Below are 20,662 nucleotides of genomic sequence, written 5' to 3'. Positions count from 1 at the left end.
ATTCATCCTCCTTGGCATTTCTATTAAACAATCAACTCCCTAATTTGTGAAGTGCTCTCCTTCCTCTGTTGCTTTAAGTGACTTCTAGTTCTCTTCCCTCTTCTTAACTGCTGGCTGCTCACCCTCCCCTCACCCCTTACTGCGGCTCAGCCCAGGTGTGTGCTCAACCCTCTCCTCTTCTGCTTTCTCTTTATTCCCATGGTTTCAACTACTATTTCTACAACAATGATTCCTACAATCATCCCAACATGTCCAACAGACTGTTGAATATTCTCATCCGGATAAAACCCAGCCTTCTCCTGATATGACCACTATGGCCTTTTTCTTCTTCTCTGCTCACAGTCAGATTGCCAGATCTTGTCAATTCTCAACTTCTCAAGAATCTTTTTTTTTTTTTTTTTAATTCCTAGTTAGCATTCCCACTCAGCTTCATATTTCCTGATCCCTGGGGGATGAAAATAGCCTCTGGACTGGCCTTGCTCCTTTCTGCCACTCCCACAACAAATGACTAGAAACCCTAATACTACACGTAAGGGCTGGTGCCAAGTATTGAGGCATTTCTGCAATCTGTAGGCAAATTAACCCTCCTGAAGCACTGCTTTGATCATACCACTTCCCTGCTCTGAACACTTCAGCAGTTCCTCAATACTCAAAGGCTCTGCAGTATTAACCCAAGCTACCATTAACAGACTGATTTGCTTTCTTCCCATCCTTTTACATCACGTGCATTTCCTAATAGATATTCTGGCCTACATGGGGGTGCCCGCTCATCTCATCTTAAGTGAGCAGTAATTATTCAACAAACTATTGTTTTGCCTGGTCATTTTCCCTTCGGTTTTGTCATTACAAAAATTCAAACATTCTAAACAGAGATGACTATACCTCAACTTTGTAACCCCTCTGGAGTTAGAATACTAACTCCCTTTGACAATCAGAATGAAACTGTTCTCAGAACAGAACCTCCTCAGAGGAGTTCTCAGATATGATAAAGGAAGGGTGGAAGAAGGTACGTGATAATGTAACTGGCGGTGTCCATGCCTTTGTAGTACAAACCAAGCCCAGAGATCAGTTGAACCTAAAGACAAATAAGCAGGATGGTTCAGAGAACCAAGAATCTCAGAATTTGGGTGAACAAGTACTAACATTTAGTCTTACTATCAAACACCCTCAAGGTATTTCTGGGACTCTACTAACACCTCAAACTCAGTAAGATATTCCCTTCCCAGTTACGAGAATCATGATCCTGAAAATAATTCACAGTGGAAAAACATAGTTTTTGGGAACAGACTGTGAGGACAGAAAGTTAAAAAAAAAGAAAGAAAAGAAAAACGTATAGATTTGAGGGAAATAATGGGCTGGGAGAACCCAGGAAATTCACAAAAATGTCCTTCCATTCTTTAAAATAAAGCAATATCATCCTAGAAGAAGGTAATTATAAATAAAATATATAATAAAGCAATAAAAGTTAACAGGTATAGCAATGGCATTTTATCTATCTTAAATTAGGGATCACAGATATAATTTATTTGTTTTATATCTTTTGATGCTTAGATACTTCTGTGATCTCCCTCTTGGGCAAGTTAACAGGATTCTTATTTATTCACTTTGCTTTTTGCAGCTAATATGCATATAAAAATCACTTTTCTGCTTTAGGTCTCCCAAAACCTCACTGCCTGTTAATTCTATGACTCAACTCTAATTCTTCTCACTAAGTCACACTCAGAGAACTAAATTTTATTATACATGGTAGAAGGAATGCTTAAGCTGCAGGAAAGGCAAACAAAGGCAAATGTGTCTATAACAATTTGTCTTAGAGGGAAATCAGAACTGGTGAAAACTTATATTTAAGGCCTAATTAATATCTTCTCTCTTAAGCTGCATTTCTTTCCTAATTTTTCCCCCATGTTGTTCAATGTTAGCCATCATTTCTCCAGATATCTCATTTTCAAATCTGGAGTCATATTTCTCTTCTCTGACTCTATCAGCCCTTAAATTAAATTCATCTCAAAGCCAGTAACTCTTATACTTATCACTTCCTCTTTATTCTCACTGCTACCACTCTTAACAAGTTCTCTTCTCACATGCAGACCATGTGGGGCCTTTCAATCAAAAGACGTACGCCCTTCTAGAACTTAGGAAAGTTTCTTGTTGTTTCTATACTTTCCTCCATTTTCTCTGTTCATTCTTACTAGCATTTATTACAGGATGTAAAAAGGCTACTAAATCTAGCTTCTATATTGCTTTAACTTTTCTCTCAGATTTTCTTTGTCTTTCTACTACACTCTCAGAGAATCCCTGAATTCTTTCTTCTAAGCTAGCTAATTTGATCTCCACCCCATCTACTGAATTTTTCTTTAAAAGTTCATATTTTAATTCCAATAGTTTCTTTTCCATAGCAATCTTTTCTTTTTTGGGTGGACACGATATCTTCCCAAATCTCTCTGTGGATTTAAAGTTCATTCTGTACCCTATATAAACTGTCTCCTCTGGTGTTTCATTATTCAGTTAGTTGAATTTGGTGCCTCTCTTTTAAACTGCTGGTTCTCCTGAAAAGCATGGTTCTTCCTGGTTGTCTATTCCTACTTGTAGATGAGGGTCCAGACTAGAGTTATATTCTGACTGCTGGGGTGAACTTCTTCAGCCCAAGTGATAATTCCTGTTTGCCCAACAATAAACTTAAATTCAGATCACAGGAGTCCTATCTAGAATGAGTCCATAGGCGAGAAAGAAGCCATGTAACCAGCCAGGTTCTCCTTTAATGGTGGAAGAGTATCCCATCTTCCAGGTGCTGGAGGTTCAATATCCTTCAGGATAGCCACAAGCTACCTAAACTACTGCCCCTATCTTTCTTGCTATACAGCACTCACTTTGGAATTTCCTATGGACAAACAAGCAATTCAGAGAGCTGAATTTTGGGCATTATCCCAGCAGGAAAACCATTACGGGCACCTATACTAATAGGTAAATGGCTTAGCTTTCCATGGCTTTAATTATCTGGCTGTACTCATGGCTTGTTCTATCTCCAAGTGCCTCCCTGCTTTTGATGTTGGTGGTACTGCAGGATGCCAATTCTTGGCTGGTCCCTTCTACTTTCTGAATAAGGTCACACGTTCACTAAGCTCTCTTGGGTTTTGACATTAATTGATTTCCAATTGCTTTATTCAACCAAAAATTCATCATATTCTGATTCATACCACTGAGGTTTTCTTGTTTCTCTGGATTTGTTTTTATATTCTTTATGTGATTTTAGAAGGAAGAAAAAATAAGTGTGTGTGTTCTCTAGTCTATGTTGAATTTGAAGTCATTATGCATTTTTATGTGCCAAATAAAACAGCATGGAAATATGTAAATATAAAAAAAGCAAAAGAACCTATGAGACAGTAATAAAAAAAATCAATAGTAGGGGAAGGTTACAACAACTATCAACACTTAACAGATCAACTAGTCTAAAAGGAAAAGAGAAAATGTATATAATCGATATTAATCTAATAACTGTAATTCAAGTTCCATTCTCTAAGAAAAGAATATTTTATTTTCAAATAGCCCTGCCTACTCCACGTCAAGAAGAGGAAAAGAAAATATCTGCTGTTGTAAATAGAGCCCCATCCTTCCTTGCCCTGTCCCATCTGGAACTTTTGTAGGCTTTGCTCAAATAGTCAAGGCCAAGTTTTTGTATTAGTTTTTCCATAAAACCACGCTGAGCCAATCAGTAATTTCAAGGTTTTGTTTGTTTAAAATCTAAGAGTCCAAACTTTCACAATCTATTAAAACTTGGCTGTAAAATAACAAACCTTCTTAAAGCCTATTTTCTCAAAGCTTCTATTCCTGCTCAGATTAAGAGTTGACACAATACTCTCTGAACCTACTTGTACCAATGAGCTACAAACACTAGTTTTAAATGCTTTTGTTTTTAAGGCTTAGCTTGATGTGAGGAAATGCACACATTCTAACTAGTTTTCAGATATTTAAAGCAGTACAGCCTCCTTAATAAAGTACTGCCATTTAATGCATTCAATAATTTAGCAATATCCATGCTCATTCCATAACATTCTACCATATATCATAATGGAATGAGTAAAACAACTCAACTCTTTGGATCACTCTTTTATTTCATAGTGAAAAACTTTAAAATAGCTTATTAGTTTTTGCTGAAATTCTGAAAAGAAATTCTATTCACGTTTCCTCTACTGAAGTATTCTACCTTTAGTTGCAGACTTAGTTCGAGCAGTGTGAGAAACACTTGATGTAATCAAAGCATGAAGACAGGATTCTGACATGCTATCAAGTGGAGATTTAGACTACATTGTACATGGAATAAATGAAATAAAACCATCCTAGGTAAAATTTTTAAAAGGTTAATTTCTGTCAAATGCAGTACATGATGAAGAAAGGTTTAAGTATCAGAAACTGTTTTCTTATACATTTCCTTTTTCTTGCACCTGCTACCTTTCCCAAAATTGGGCATTTAATTTATCTCTGAACTAGTCATTAACATAGTTGTTAACTTAGTAAGTTCTTTTCTTATCAAACCCCTTCTCAATGAGCAATATGTCTCCTTGTATTAGAAAATCTTTCTGGCCGGGCGTGGTGGCTCACGCCTATAATCCCAGCACTTTGGGAGGCCGAGGCTGGCGGATCACAAGGTCAGGAGATCGAGAACATCCTGGCCAAGATAGTGAAACCCTGTCTCTACTACAATACAAAAAATTAGCCAGGCGTGGTGGCACGTGCCTGTAGTCCCAGCTACTCAGGAGGCTGAGGCAGGGGAACTGCTTGAACTCAGGAGGCAAAGGTTGCAGTGAGCCAAATTCGTGCCACTGCACTCCAGCCTGGTGATAGAGCGAGACTCTGTCTCAAAAAAAAAAGAAAGAAAAGAAAATATTTTTCTGATACTGTATTAGGATTTGGGGTTTTTTTAAATTAGTGCAGTCTCGCTTTCATGTTACTTTATTCAAGCTAATTATGTGCTTTCGTTCATTTTCTGGTAACTAGTTGTAAAAATCATGCCTTGCAGGTTTACAGTTTTGAAAACACTCTAAATATTTTTTTTTTTTTTTGAGACGGAGTTTCACTCTTGTTGCCCAGGCTGGAGTGCAACATCGCGATCTCAGCTCACTGCAATCTCCGCCTCCCAGGTTCAAGCAATTCTCCTACCTCAGCCTCCCAAAAGTAGCTGGCATTTACAGGCATGCACCACCACGCCTGGCTAATTTTTTGTATTTTTTACTAGTAGAGACAGGGTTTCACCACGTTGGCCAGGCTGGTTTCGAACTCCTGACCTCAGGTGATCCACCCGCCTCAGCCTCCCAAAGTGCTGGGATTACAGGTGTGAGGCACCGCGCCCAGCCCTAAATATTCTTAAACTATGATCTTTCTTAACATAATTGTCTTGCCAACTCCCTTGTCACTGATCACCAACGCTGTAATTTGACCCATATTGACCATACTATATCTCACCTACATGAATGCATACTTACTATTATTGCTTTTCCTAAATACATTACTTTCGGCCTATGAGGTTCTGTAAACTCAGTGTTAACACTTACAGTATTCTCTGTATACCTTAAGCACTGGCAAGAATATAACACTGGGCCTTTCAACAACTAGAACAAATATTTTAAATGGACAGTTCCAGAATTGTGGGGTATTTTTACATTGATCTTTTGCTAATGCAATCAGCAATGTGTTTTGCACATGGAATTTAATAAATCCTTTAATCATTAAAAAAATAATAAAAGAAAAGAACAAGCTGGGCAATGCAGGGGCAGGTTTGAAATACGCCTGCTTCTCACAAGACCAACAACAGGCATGCTCCAGGTTGAGTATCAGCAACCATTAATTTCATGACCATTCTCTGGAGCAAAGCAAGGGAGCCAGCTAATTTTTACCCCAAAAAAATCTCCAAACCAAGCTTTTTCCAGGGGGTTGGGAAGACAATAAAATACAAGATAATAATCTAAAAGAGGGGAAGAAACTGGGAGAAAGCACAAACATATATAATTTGAAATAAGAAAAAAAAACAGACAGAAAAAAAGAAAACAACTTGTATGAAAATGGTCTAGAATTCTACACTAGCACAGTGACGGAAAATGTAAATTACCAGCATCAATTCAATAAAAGAAAACCCGATCGTCATGAATTTTTTTTTTTTTTTTTTTTTTTTAAAGAGGGGGCCTGGGCACAGTGGCTCACACCCGTAATCCCAGCGCTTTGGGAAGCCAAGGCAGGAGATCACTTGCAGCAAGGAGTTCAAGACCAGCCTGGACAAAATAGCTAGACTCCATCTTGACAAAATAATTTTAAAAATTAGCTAGGCGGCCGGGCACGGTGACTAATGCCTGTAATCCCAGCACTTTGGAAGGCTGAGGTGGGTGGATCACCTGAGGTCAGGAGTTCGAGACCAGCCTGGCCAACATGGTGAAACCCCATCTCTACTAAAAATACAAAACTTAGCTGGGCGTGGTTGCTCGCGCCTGTAGTCCCAGCTACTCGGGAGGCTGAGGCACGAGAATCACTTGAACCCAGGAGGCAGAGGTTGCAGTGAGCCAAGATCGTGCCATTGCACTCCAGCCTGGGCAACAGAGTGAGACTCTGTATCAAAAAAAAAAAAAAAAAAGAAAAACCTAACAAAAATAATTTAACCAAATTACAAACTTGGTTAATTATGAATCCCAAGTCAAGTATCCGCAAATATGATCCGTCATGTAAAAAAAAAAAAAAAGCACATCCATGTACATGTACACACACACACACACACCACAGACCTTGGCACAGTATGGGTACTCTAGAATTCAAGGATGGAGCCAAATAATGGCCCAAATTAATAGGTCAAAAAAAAAAAAACGCCTGATATTCTCAACAGATGCTGAAAAGTTGAAACTGAACGCCTACTTTTGATTTAAAGCAAACTTTTGAGTCAAATTGGGATAGATATTTTAACAGTTAACAAATTAAATAAATAGGATACACGCTAAAACATGGATGACCTTGAAAACAATATGCTAAGTGAAAGGAGCCAGACACGAAAGACCACGTTATAGGATTCCATTTATATGAAACGTCAGGAACAAGCAAATCCACACAGACAGAAGGTAGATTAGTGGTTGCTAGGGGATGAAGGAAGCGGGGAGAGGAGAGTGATTACCAATAGGTATAGGGTTTCTTTTTGGGGTGACGAAAATGTTCTAATTAGTGATAATAGTTACAGAACTCTGAATCTACTAAAAAACCACTGAAATGTACATTTTAAAGGGTAGATTTAATAATAGCTTTATCTCAATAAAGCTGTTTAAAAAATACTCAAGTATATGCAATCTTAAACCAGTTCATGTCAGAACATGTGTTTTGGGATATGAGAATGATGTCAGTTATCACTTTATAACAAAAAGACATCTATTAAACCTAAGGTAAAACATTAGAAGTATTCTCTCTAAAGTCAAAATTAAGAATGGCCATTAATACTATTATTATAGGATTGTGTGACAAATGCCAGCCAGTGTAATTAGGTAAGATGATGAAATAGAAGATATAATTATTACTTGAAGGAAATTAAACTTATTTGCATATGCTATATCTAGGAAATACAAGAGAATCGACTGAAAAACTATTATCGGTATGAATTCATAAGGTGTGCTGGTACAAAATTAATATACTTGAAGACAAAAGCTTTCTCATGTAAACACCTAAGAATGAAAAAATCCCACTGATAAGAGTAATTAAAAACTCTACTGTGTGGGATTTTTTTGTTTTTTGAGACAGAGTTTCACTCTTGTTGCCCAGGCTGGAGTGCAATGACACGATCTCAGCTCACCACAACCTCCGCCTCCCAGGTTCAAGCGATTCTCCTGCCTCAGCCTTCCAAGTAGCTGGGACTACAGGCATGTGCCACCACGCCTAGCTAGGGATTTCTTTTTTTTTTTTTTTTTCCTTTTTAGACAAATAAATAGAGAAAGCAATCTTGCTCTTGAATATGTTACATTAGGGCCAGGTGCAATGGCTCACACCTGTAATTCCAGCACTTTGGAAGGCTGAGGCAGGTAGATCACTTGAGGTCAGGAGTTCGAGACCAGGCTGGCCAACATGGTGAAACCCCATCTCTACTAAAAATACAAAAGCTAGCCAGACATGGGGGCGCACACCTGTAATCCCAGCTACTCGGGAGGCTGAGGCAGAAGAAGAATCACTTGAACACAGAAGGCAGAGGCTGCAGTGAGCCAAATTTGCACCACTGCACTGCATTCCAGCCTGGACGACAGAGGAAGACTGTCTTTAAATAAAAAAAAAAAAAAAAGGAAGAAAGAAAAAGAAAAAAAAGAATATGTTAGATTAGTAGTATCACTTCTCCCTTAATTAACCTCTACATTCAATCAAAATCCCAATACACCTTTCTTTAAATCAACTGACCTTGTATGTGTAGGTCAACTTTTGGACTCTATCCTGTGCCACTGGTCAATCTGGCTTTGCACCCACTAATTTAATCACTGTAGCCTTATAATAAGTGTTGATATATGTTAGTGTTAAGTCTTCCAACTTTTTCTCAAGATTGCCTTTGCCATTCTTGGCCCTGTGCCTTTCCATGTAAATTTGAGAACTAGCCTATCCAAAAGAAAAAAAAGCAGCAGTGGCAGCAGCAACAGCCCTATTGAGATATTTATTGCGATTGCACTGAATTTCTGTATATATCAATTTAGAGAGAACTGACATCTTTACAATACTGACACTTCCAATCCAATGAACATGGTTATCTCTTGCCATTAATTTAGGTCTTCTTTCATTTCTCTTAGTAAGGTTTTTACTGAAGGCCTTGGTATGCTTTGTTGGATTTATTTCAAGGTATCAGATGTTTTTTGACCTTATTATAAATTATATTAGTTTTCAAATATGATTTTCAAATTGTTTGCTGCTGGTATAGAGAAACAGAGTTGATTTTTGCATCTCAATGTTCCCCAAGTATAATACAATAAAATTAGAAATAAATATCACAGAGATAACAGTAATACAAAAAGAAAATCCTGTAAATACAAAGTTCTAAATAATTTTAATGGGCAACAGGAAAATTATGGAGATCACAATATATTTAGAACTAAATAATAAAAACCAATTCATGTCAAAAATCATAGTATCCAGACATAGGGACAGTTTGGTTAACAGATACAAATTATAGCTAAATAGGGGGAATAAGTTCTAGTGTTCTATAGCACTGTAGGGTGATTATAGTTAAAAATAATTCATTATGTATTTTCAAATATCTAGAAGAAAGGATTTTGAATGTTCCCAACACAGAGAAATGATAAATGCTGGTGTGACAGATATGCTAATTACCCTGATTTGACCATTACACATTGTATACATGTACATAATCACTCTACCCCATAAATACGTGTATTTCGGCTGGGCTCAGTGGCTCACACCTGTAATCCCAGCACTTTGTGAGGCCGAGGCAGGTGGATCACCTGAGGTCAGGAGTTTGAAACCAGCCTGGCTAACATGGTGAAACCCCGTCTCTACTAAAAATACAAAAATTAGCCGGGTGTGCTGGTGCACGTCTATAATCCCAGCGACTCAGGAGGCTGAGGCAAGAGAATCGCTTGAACCCGGGAGGCAAAGGTTACAGTGAGCCGAGAGTGCGCCACTGCACTCCACCTTGGGCGACAGAGCGAGACCCGCTCTCAAAAAAAAAAAAAAAAAGCATTTCAATTTTTTAAAATAGCATCCAATTATAGTCTACAGAAAATTTTATAGTTTTTAGTATATATATTATAAAAATAGATTAAATATGAATGAGCTAAGCCTCTAACTTACATTTTTAAATGTCAGAATGAATGCAAATAAAGCAGAAGGAAAATATTAACCACAGGAGTAGAAATAGAAAGGATCAATAAAAATAACTATGTTAAAAATTCAATAATAAAGGCAGTTACTGGCAATACTGATCAGAAAAAAAGGAACAAACTAACAAAATTAGGTTTTTAAAAGTCATCAGGGAAATCTATATTTTATAATAATGCATTTGAAATTTAATATTTTTCTAGAAAATTGTTCATTTTGTATAAATGACCAAAAAAACTCAAGAACAGCTAAAACAAGACTTATCATCATGAAAGAAACAATTAACAAATCAGAAACCACAAATTTACACTCAAAAGACACCAAGCACAGATAATCTCACAGATGGGTTCTTACTTTTAAGAAACAGATCGTCTCGCTCGGACACGGTGGCTCATGTCTGTAATCCCAGCACTTTGGGAGGTCAAGGTAGGCCCATCACCTGAGGTCAGGAGTTCGAGACCAGACCCGAGGCCTGGCCAACATGGTGAAACCCGTCTCTACTAAAAACTACAAAAATTAGCCAGGCATGGTGGCGGGCACCTGTAATCCAGCTACTCAGGAGGCTGAGGCAGGAGAATCACTTGAACCAGGGAGGCAGAGATTGCAGTGAGCCGAGATCGTGCCACTGCACTCCAGCCTGGGCGACAGAGAGAGATTCTGTCTCCAAAAAAGAAAAGAAACAGATTGTCTCTATTAAACAGCAACTGTTTAAAAAAAAAAAAAAAGAAAGAAAAAAATACTCCCCAATTTATCTTATGAGGTTAATACAACTTTGTTATCCAAACAAGATTACATAAAAAAGGAAAAGTACATGGCAATAACAAAGATATGCGAATATCCGGGAATCGAAAAATAGTTTAAAATAGAAAATGTAGGACCCACGCTGTAGCTCACGCCTATAATCCCAGCTCTTTTGGAGGCCCAGGCAGGACAACTGCTTGAGACCAGGAGTTCAAGACTAGCCTGTGCAACAAGGCAAGACCGTCTCTACAAAAAAATTAAAAAATCAGGCCAGCATGGTGGCACATGCCTATGGTCCCAGCTACTTGGGAGGCTGAGGTGGGAGGATGGCTTGAGCCCAGAAGGTCAAGACTGCAGTGAGCCATGCACTCCCACCTGGGCGACAGAGCAAGACCCCATCTCAAAATGAAAAATTAAAAAAACTAAAAATAAAATAGAAGATTAATGGACTTCATCACGCCAATAGATGTAGCAAAAGCATTAGCAAAATTAAACTCCTGCTCACAGTAGAAACTCTAAAATGATAAGTAAAAGAGAACTGCAACTAAAAAATATCATCCAGCCTGGCCAGGATGGTGAAACCCTATCTCTACTAAAAATACAAAAAAAAAAAAAAAAAAAATTAGCCGGGCATGGTGGCACATGCCTGTAGTCCCAGCTACCTGGGAGGCTGAGGCAGGAGAAGGGCTTGAACCCAGGAGGCGGAGGTTGCAGTGAGCCGAGATCGCACCATTGCACTCCAGCCTGGGCGACAGAGCAAGACCCCGGCTCAAAATAAATAAATAAAAAAAAATATCATCAGCACCCCCTCTCAAAAAAGCCCACTACAATATCATATTTAATGATAAAACATTAGAAGCACTCCATTAAAGTAACTAGAGAAGGATGCCCATTATCAATGCTTCTACTGAACACTTCAATAGAGGAATTAGTCAATGCAGTAAAACCAGAACAAGAAACAGGAGGCAAGAAGGAATGGAAAAGAAGAAATAAAACTGTATTATTCACAGACATGAAAACTATATACAAAAGGATTATGAACTGTGTTTTTTTGTTTTTGGTTTGTTTGTTTGTTTGTTTGAGACAAAGTCCACCCGTCTCCGCCTCCCAAAGTGCTGGGGTTACAGGCGTGAACCACCACACCCGGCCATGAACTGTTATTACTACATTTCAATGACTCTGAAGATACCAATTATAAGCTGTACCCTTATTTTACATGACTAAGAAAAAAACATTGCCAATTAAACTGATACAGTATTTTCTTATTATCTAGGATTTTCATTCTAGATTTATCAAGACAATTCAGACTTATTTAGACAGACTTTTATCATATCTTGTGTATACAGAAGCAAAAGAAATTGGCCGGGCGCAGTGGCTCATGCCTGTAATCCTAGCACTTTGGGAGGCCGAGGCGGGAGGATTGCCTGGGTTCAGGAGTTCGAGAACAGCCTGGGAAACACAGTGAAACCCTGTCTCGACTAAAATACAAAAAATTAGCTGGGCGTGGCAGCGTGCACCTGTAGTCCCAGCTACTCGGGACGCTGAGGCAGGAGAATTGCTTGAACCCGGGAGGCGGAGGTTGCAGTGAGCTGAGATCGTGCCACTGCACTCCAGCCTGGGCGACAGAAAAAAAAGAAGCAAAATAAATTGGTAAGGTATTCCTACAACTTCACATTCAAGGTCCTACTATGGATTGCTCTTCCACTCAAAACTGTTCAACTGTTGCTAACAATATTGTGCTCTGCCAATAAGAGTGTTGGTGATGCAGCACTTCTTAAAATGATCCATTATTATTTATGGGATTTTCTTTCAAGGCAGACACCCACTTTGCAATTTCTTCCGCCTCCAGTTTTACTGTTTGGCATGAAATAACAATACAGCAATGCACATACTCATTTAAAGTGATGACAAAATGAAGAGCCCTGACCAAGTTTGTGCATGTGCAAGCAATGATAACTACATCATGACTGGTGCCTAGACAACAGTGATTATGGGACACCATCAAAGATCTATTTTGACTTCAGATATGTGAAGATGTAGGGGGGAAAAGTGTACCTCAGAATCTATGAAATATGATGAGAGTTCAGCAAGGTTACGTGATCAATACATATAAGTCAACAGTGATCCTTATACATCAGCAATAATAGAAACTATAACTAAAAGAAAATCCTATTCACAATGACAACAAAAATTACACAGTATCTAACAAAAATATCTAACAAAAGTTGTGCAAGAGCTTTATGAAAAGTAGTAGCACATACCTAGAATTCAAATCCCAGCTCTATTAGCATTTATCTACATGAATCTATGTATTTATTCTATAAATTTGAGGCAAATATAAAAATCCAACAGTTTTCACAGAAAATGACAAACTAACCCCAAAATAAGCAAAGGGAGGAAAACAGCTAAAATAATCCTGAAGGAAAAGAAGATATACTCAGTTTTAATTATAAAGCTATTATTAAGGCCGGGTGCAGTGGCTCACGCCTGTAATCCCAGCACTTTGAGAGGCCGAGGTGGGCAGATCATGAGGTCAGGAGATCGAGACCATCCTGGCTAACATGGTGAAACCCCATCTCTACTAAAAATACAAAAAATTAGCCGGGCGTGGTTGCGGGCGCCTGTAGTCCCAGCTACTCGGGAGGCTGAGGCAGGAGAATGGCGTGAGCCCAGGAGGCGGAGCTTGCAGTGAGCTGAGATCGCACCACTGCACTCCAGCCTGGGCGACAGAGCAAAACTCCGTCTCCAAAAAAAAAAAAAAAAAAAAAAAAAGGCTATTATTAAATCAGGATAGTATAGATATAGAGATAGGCAAACAGACCAATGAAACCAAAAGAGAGAAACTAAAAACAGATACATATGTGGGAATATGATCTATCTCAGGAGTTGCATTATAAATCAGTGGGGAGAAACGCTGAACCATTTGATAAATCCACATGAAAAAGATATTAGATTCCTATGTCACACAATATACAAAAAACTCCGGTGAATTAATGACCTAAATATGAAAAAGCACAGTATCATTACAACCTTGGGGTAAGGGAAGAATGTATTGAAGACATAAGAAAACACAAGCCATAAATGAAAAAAACTGAGAACTGGCTACCATCATATTAAGAAGTCCTACATAAAAAACTTTCCACAAACAGAGCTAAAAGCCAAGCCACAGACCAGGAAAAGATATTTTCAGTGTATATAATCACAAATTAGTATCCAGAATATAAAACCCATAAACCAGCCAGCCACAGTGGCTCACACCTGTAATCCCAGCACTTTCAGAGGCCAAGGAGGGCCGATCACTTGAGGTCAGGAGTTCGAGACAAGCCTGGCCAACATGGTGAAACCCCGTCTCTACTGAAAGCACAAAAATTAACCGGGCATGGTGGCAGGCGTCTGTTATCCCAGCTACTCAGGAGGCTGAGGCAGGACAATTGCTTGAACCTGGGAGGCAGAGGCTACAGTGAGCCCAGACCACGTGCCACTGCACTCCAGCCTGGGCAACAGAGCAAGACTCCATCTCAAATAAATAAATAAATAAAACCCATATACCAATAAGGAGGAGGCAACAATCCAACAGAAAAATGAACCAAAGGTATGCACAAGCAATTAATAGAAAACTCTGATGGCCGATAAATACATGGGGAAAAAACGTCAACCTCACTAGTAATCTTAGAAATGCAAAATGAAAATAGCAAGGAGATGCCATTTATACCCAACAGATTGGGAAAAAATTGCAAAATCTAATCCTTTGGCAGTGATTTGGAGAAACGGGATCAAACACAGCGGGAGTGTCAAATAGAAGACAATTTGCCATTCTGGCAATTCCCAGTAAAGTTGACAATGCACAGACTTCTTAAATGAAGCAATTCTACTTCTACTATATGTATATAATCCCAAGAAAGACAAACCATGTATAAGGATGTTCATAGCAGTAGTGTTTGAAATTCAGAAACTGCAAACAGTTTCTATCGGTCCCTCCAAGAAGAAAAGATAAATAAACCACGGTATATTTATTTATACATTGAAATACAAATAAAATGAATGGAATCAGTAGTTTTCAAACTTCGTGGTCTCAGGACTCCTTTGCACTCTTAAAAATTAAGGATCACAATAAAATTTAAAAAACAAAACAAAAAACAAAAATTAAGAACCACAAAGAGTTTTTACGTGGGTCGTATCTATAGATGTTTATCATACTAGAAATTAAAACTGAGATATTTAAAAGCACTTATTAACCCACAAAAATACTTTTTTTCTTTATTCCTTTTTTCCCTTTTGTTGAGATTTTTTTAAAACTCTTATTTTAGGTTCGGGAGTACATGTGCAGGTTTGTTACATGGGTAAACTTCTGTCACGGGGGTTTATTGTACAGATTATTTCATCACCCAGGTATTTAAGCCCAGTACCCAATAGTTATCTCTTCTGATCCTCTCTCTCCTCCCTCTCTTTACCCTCTAGTAGACCCCCAGTGTCTCGTTTCCTTCTTTGTGTTCATCAGTTAGCTCCCACCTGTATGTGAGAATATTCAGTATTTGGTTTTCTGTTCCTGCGTTAGTTTGCTAAGGATAATAGCCTCCAGCTCCATCCATGTTTCCGCAAAAGACACGATCTCGTTCTTTTTTATGGGTGCATATTTATTTTAAAATAACTATTTTTCTAAACAAAAAAAAATAGTAAAACAAGTGGCACTGTTTTACATTTTTGCAAATCTCTTTCATGTCTGGCTTAATAGAAAACGGCTGGATTCCCATAAGTGTTTCTGCATTCTATCTATTATGACATCACATGTCATGCAGCCTCTGTACAGTATTCCTATAGTGTACAGGAAAATGTGGGTGAAAAGAGCAAATAAAAAGTATTATGAAAATAGTTTTGACCTCATGGACCCCCTGGAAGAATCTTAGGGATCCCCAGGAATCCCTGCAGCACACTTTGAAAACTGCTGGACTAAACACATTACATGGATAAATCTCAAAAACACACTGTTAAGTAAAAATAATATATAAGGTATGGTTATGATACTGTTTATGTAAAGTTAAACACACAAGCAATACCTGATATTGTTTTGGTACATACATATTGGGACAGGTGGTTATTTCTGGGGAAAAGAAGACAGGAAGGGGATGGGGAGGGACCCTTTGAATCTGAGAGATTTTATTTCTTTAAACAACAAAAAGATATGAATCAAATATGTAGCAAAATATTAAGATCTCTTAAATCTGGGTGATTCTGATTTTCAGTAATTTAAAAATATTCCATAAAACTTTTTAAATATATTTTTTAAATGCCTAATGGCTGTGTACCTCAAGGCCACACAATTTCCTTAGAGTATACTTCCTTTGAGTAAAATACAATTACAAGATACCTGGGTTTTATAAAATGTTGTCTGGAAAAATAACTTGGCAGGAATAAGAATAGGCTGGCCATATTCCAATCAGATAAGGGGTGGTGGGAGGGGTTACTCCTTGACCTGGTGCCCTAATAAGTGTGCCTTAATATGTATGTCCCTTAGTCAAAAAACACACTGACTGGATACCTGATTTTTGAACAGCTGAAAACTATTAACTACGTAGAATTCTCTGCACCCAGTAACCGAAATTATTGCTTTGAGAGATAATGGTCCATATGCCAGGTACTGCTTGGAGACAAAGATAAATCAGAACTTGTCTCTATATTCACAGTGTAGAAGGAAAAAAATATAAACACACAGTTCAAATATAATACATTAAATGCTAAATTAAGGGGAATCCCACCATAGAAGACAGAGAAGGCACAGAGAGTTTCTGAAACACAGAGCACTTTTATATAACACACCTGTTAACATGCTGTGCAAGTTTCCCAATTTGGGAAATACTGGATTTAAGAATAAATGGGGTGAAAAGAAAGTGAAGACAGGTGAGGCTTTTGTAAGATGAGCAAACCTAGGAATATTTGTAAAGAGAGGTTAATGATGCAAGAGACGGCATCACGCACAGAGCTTGGTCCCTAAGGAGGCAGCCAGGGTGAAGAGCAGGCTCAGAGCAGCAGTGGGGCTTGTGAGACAGCAATCCCTCCTGCAACCTCCCCTGCGGCAAAAGGAGGAAGGCCTAGGTGAAGACAGGAAAGGCATGAAGGGGAAGGGAGGGGAGACTTGGCTCTTTATCAGATGGCCATCTACCCTTCTCAGTGAAGTGAAAGATTGGGTAATCTTTGCTGAAGGTGAGAGATTTCAAGGACCCGTTGAGTAGTTTTAAGAGTGAAAAAAAGTTTGGAATTGCCAGTGTACACAAGAACAAATAATACAAAGAAGATTATCAGTGACAGAATCAGTCTAAATGGGTTAAGTGAGAGTAAGCATTTGCAATGAGAGTAAGCATTTACAAAAAGCAATGTGGAAAAAAAAATTTGTAACACATTCGTGAGCATGTTTTTTTAAAAAAAGAAATCTGCATCTATCTGAAAAATACACAGAAATTAAAAACTAACACCTTATTTATCCAGGGTGGTTGGGTTCGAAGGTGTTCCACCAGTCAGTTTTCCAAAGTTTCAAGGTCTACCCTTTCAGGCAAAAATAATTTTATATTTAACCATTTCTAATTGAAACTAAACTACACACTTACCTGTCTTAATCACACAACTTGACTCTAATCTTAATCTTGAACATCCACTGTTGCTGTACTGCGCAGCAAAACAATTCTATCTTCTTAATAGTTCTTCTATGTCTTTCCCAGCTGTCAAAATATAAAAGCACCTGGTTCTTCTAAGTTTATGTTTACCCTTAACACCTCAACAACCACAACCCGCCTTCTCAACTTGCTTCTAGTCAGCCTCATGCAATGCACTGTTTCTCGAACTTTTCTAAACCATAGCCCTTTATAATAAACATGAGACTCTCATTCCCTCCAGCCCTTTCATGGAGCACCGCTGCTCATGACCTGTTACAGTCTAGAAAAATGGAAAAACTGAAAATGGGTATCTATGCCACTTAAAGGTTTCCATCATAAAATTCTAGGAAACAGGCAGGGCACGGTGGTTCATGCTTGTAATCCCAGCACTTTGGGAGGTCAAGGCAGGCAGATCACTTGAGGTCAGGAGTTCGAAACCAGCCTGGCCAACATGAAACCCTGTCTCTACTAAAAATACAAAAATTAACCAGGCATGGTGGCAGGGTCCTGTAGTCCCAGCTACTCGGGAGGCTGAGGCAGGAATATCACTTGAACCCGGGAGGCAGAGGTTGCAATGAGCCAAGATCACACCACTGCACTCCAGCCTGGGCAAGAGAGTGAGATTCAGTCTCAAAAAAAAAAAAAAAAAAAAAAAATTACCACGGGAATACTCATTTCTCATTTTCGTCAAATAACCCACAGCACTAATCCTGTACTTTTCAACCATGGTAAATGAAATGTTAGAAACCCCTCCCTATTTGTGTACCATAGAAATTCTGACAACTCTGAGCAAAAGATTATTTCGGATGAGAAATCAGGATAGAAAAAAGGAGCAGCTGTCTTAATAGAGACGCATCGTTCCAAAAGTAGCAAAATTTGCTTAACTTCTGAACATTCTTGTAATCGTTCTGATAATGAAAACACTGATCAACTTACTACTCTCATTATTTTTCAACTTTGAAACTTTTCCTAGTCCAATGGAACTACTAAGTACCGTAAAGCACAGCTCAGGGAACAGACGGCAGTGACAGGCGGGCAGTGGGAGGCGGGAGAACGGCTTGAGCCCAGGAGTTCGAGACCAGCCTGGGGCAATATAGCAAGAACCTGTCTCAAAATAAAAAATAAGTAAATAACAACGTGCAGCTCAGGTGTGCCATCACTCTTCTAGTTGAGGGCACCCCCGCTGCCTACCCCATTGAGTATAAGCCCCTCCACCTGGCAAGCAAGCTCTTCTGCAATCTAACTTTTCTAGCCTGAATTCCCACCGCTCCCCTACCTATACCATCCACTTTTGCCAAACTGTAAATACTTACTGTTTACTGAAGAAGCTTCACCCTTGAAACGTCCTTTCTCCACCTCCACCTCTACCTAACAAAGTCCTACCCATCCCTCGGTAACCTTCTCAAAATGCCACCTATTAATACTTCAGGAACCCGTCCCTCCCTGATCCTCCAATGGCAACCTTGCTTCCCTCGGAAATCCCAGTAATTAGTTGTACCTCTCACTTTACTGCATTTCACCTTGCCCCACCTACCTCTAAACATGAGACTTCTTGCAGCCACCGTCTGCATTACAAGAACCTTTTTAATGTTTCTTAGCATCTAGCACGGTGCATCGCTAACAGTAGGCTCCGAGTTTATCAAGAAAGTTGCACAGTGTGCAATCAAAAAAGTACGTTAGGGGATGAAACTCCGCCTTAAAAACTTCACAAATGAAAAATCGAAATACCATGACAGGCAAATGCACAATAAATATGCACCACACTAAGTTGTCCTCCAATAAGAAAATAAAAAACGTCTGCCCTTATTCCTCGATTTAAAAAAATACCACCAACAGATCACTACTTAAATCGTTTTTCAAGAAAGTTGTTTCCACATAAATGAGTACGAATGATTCAAAATTTTATTCCTCCGCTCTCGTGTTGTGCAATTTCTTTCCCTATAGGACAAAAGAATGGCAAAAACTTTCCCATCAATCTTTATTTTTCTTCCTTTATTCAGATACTCGGGGCGGCAAAGATTGTTGGAAAAACAACTGCATCGAAAGCACCTTAGCAGCCACATATGATTTGACTTAAGCAAAAATAACATTTCCTGGGGTCCCGTATGCCCTGGTAAGCCCAGGTGTCCGGAATGCCACCTGCCCCGACTGCCCTCGGGTGGCTACAGGCGCGGGGGAAGGCGCAGGGCCGGGGGCGCTGAGGGTGAAACGGTCCCGGCGTCCGGGCGGCGGCGGTGGCCGCCTGCGGCAGCTCAGCTGAAACGCAGCGGAAACTGCAGCCAGTCACGGGGCTGCGGGAGGCAAGGCAGGAAGGTGGCGCTGCCGCCGAGCGCCTGGAGCCCGAGCGCTCATCATGGCGGCAAGGGCAATGGCCGCCACGGGGAGCGAGCACGCCCCTCCGCGCGCACACGCCGCCGCGCCGGGCCTCCGGGGCCCGTCACCGGCGCCGCTGCCGCCGCCGCCCGCTCTCCCACCCCCCCTCACGGGCTGTAGCGGAATTTTCTCTCCAGACACCGCCTCCAAGATGGCGGCTCCCCCTCCCGGCAACCCCCTCTATCGTCCCCTGCAGCAGGCGCCGAGCCGCCGCCATCTTGTCCCCCGTCCCTCCCCCCCCCCCCCCCACCGATATTTACATAGCGAAAATCGGCCCGGCCGGCCTGCGGCCTTCACCTCACGCCTGCAGCCTTCGCCTCCTCCCCAGGCCTCACCCCGGCGCGGTGCCCCAGGTCGGCCGCGGAGCCGACCCGGGGCCCCTCGACCGCCTCCGGCACAACCGGGCGACCCTCCCCCAACCCCCGCCCGCTTACGGAGCGCGCCTCCGCCGCCGCTCGGGGCAGCCGGGCTCCTCCCCGGGCCTAACTGCGGCCTCCTCGGGGCCTGCTCGGCGCCGCGCGCCACGCCGCCCGGCCTAGCGCGGGAGGGCGCCTTGCGGGCCGCCGACCAGGCCGAGACCAGGCCGCTGTGCGCGCACTAGGCCCCGCGGCCGCGGCGGCACCCGGGACTCACCGGACGGACGTGCGGGCGGCCGGCGACGGTGGCGGGTGCTGCAGGCCGGCCTTTCTCTGGAGCACTGGGCCGGGCTCCGGCTGGTGGGGCGGGCGGAGGGAGGGAGGAGGGGCCGAGCTCGGAGCTGACAAAAAGCGGCCCAGCTCCCCGGCACGGGCCCGCCGTCAGCACGTCACGTCACCGCCCGGGAGAGAGACCCAGGAAAATGCGGAAGGGTAGACAGGCCCCCTCCTCCGCCCGGTGGGTCCTTCTGGCACCCCGTGTCGGCGCCGCTCCCGCCCCGCGACCGGGGAGCCCAGTGGCCTCGCTGCGGCGGGGTCTCCGGCGGCCGGAGTCTCCGTGACAGCGCCCCCCTTCTTTCCACCTCCTCCGCGCTCCCGCCCGCCGCCGCCACACACGCGCCGCTGCCGCCGCCGCCTCGGCCGTAAAGCCCGCGCGGGGCC

The 20,662-nt window shown here is 41.2% G+C and overlaps 1 protein-coding gene across 27 annotated transcripts in view; it reads right to left on the bottom strand.

The window, feature by feature from the left end:
* The window catches only part of ZFX (zinc finger protein X-linked), a 70,239-nt gene that overhangs the window by 46,105 nt on the left and 3,472 nt on the right, over positions 1–20,662 (bottom strand). For 3 of the 27 annotated variants that reach the window (XM_034950518.3, XM_055106813.2, XM_063601797.1), the window contains 2 exons: positions 18,208–18,317; positions 17,169–17,279 (listed from right to left, as the gene is read on the bottom strand). The exons of 4 other annotated variants lie outside the window; for them this stretch is intronic. The gene's annotated coding sequence lies outside the window, so the exon portion shown is untranslated. 20 more of the 27 variants (XM_034950520.3, XM_034950525.3, XM_063601803.1 and 17 more) reach the window with 13 other exon arrangements.

This window comes from Pan paniscus, chromosome X, assembly GCF_029289425.2.
Source record: "Pan paniscus chromosome X, NHGRI_mPanPan1-v2.0_pri, whole genome shotgun sequence".
Lineage (NCBI taxonomy): Eukaryota > Metazoa > Chordata > Mammalia > Primates > Hominidae > Pan > Pan paniscus.
This window is presented reverse-complemented; position numbering and strand designations above follow the sequence as displayed.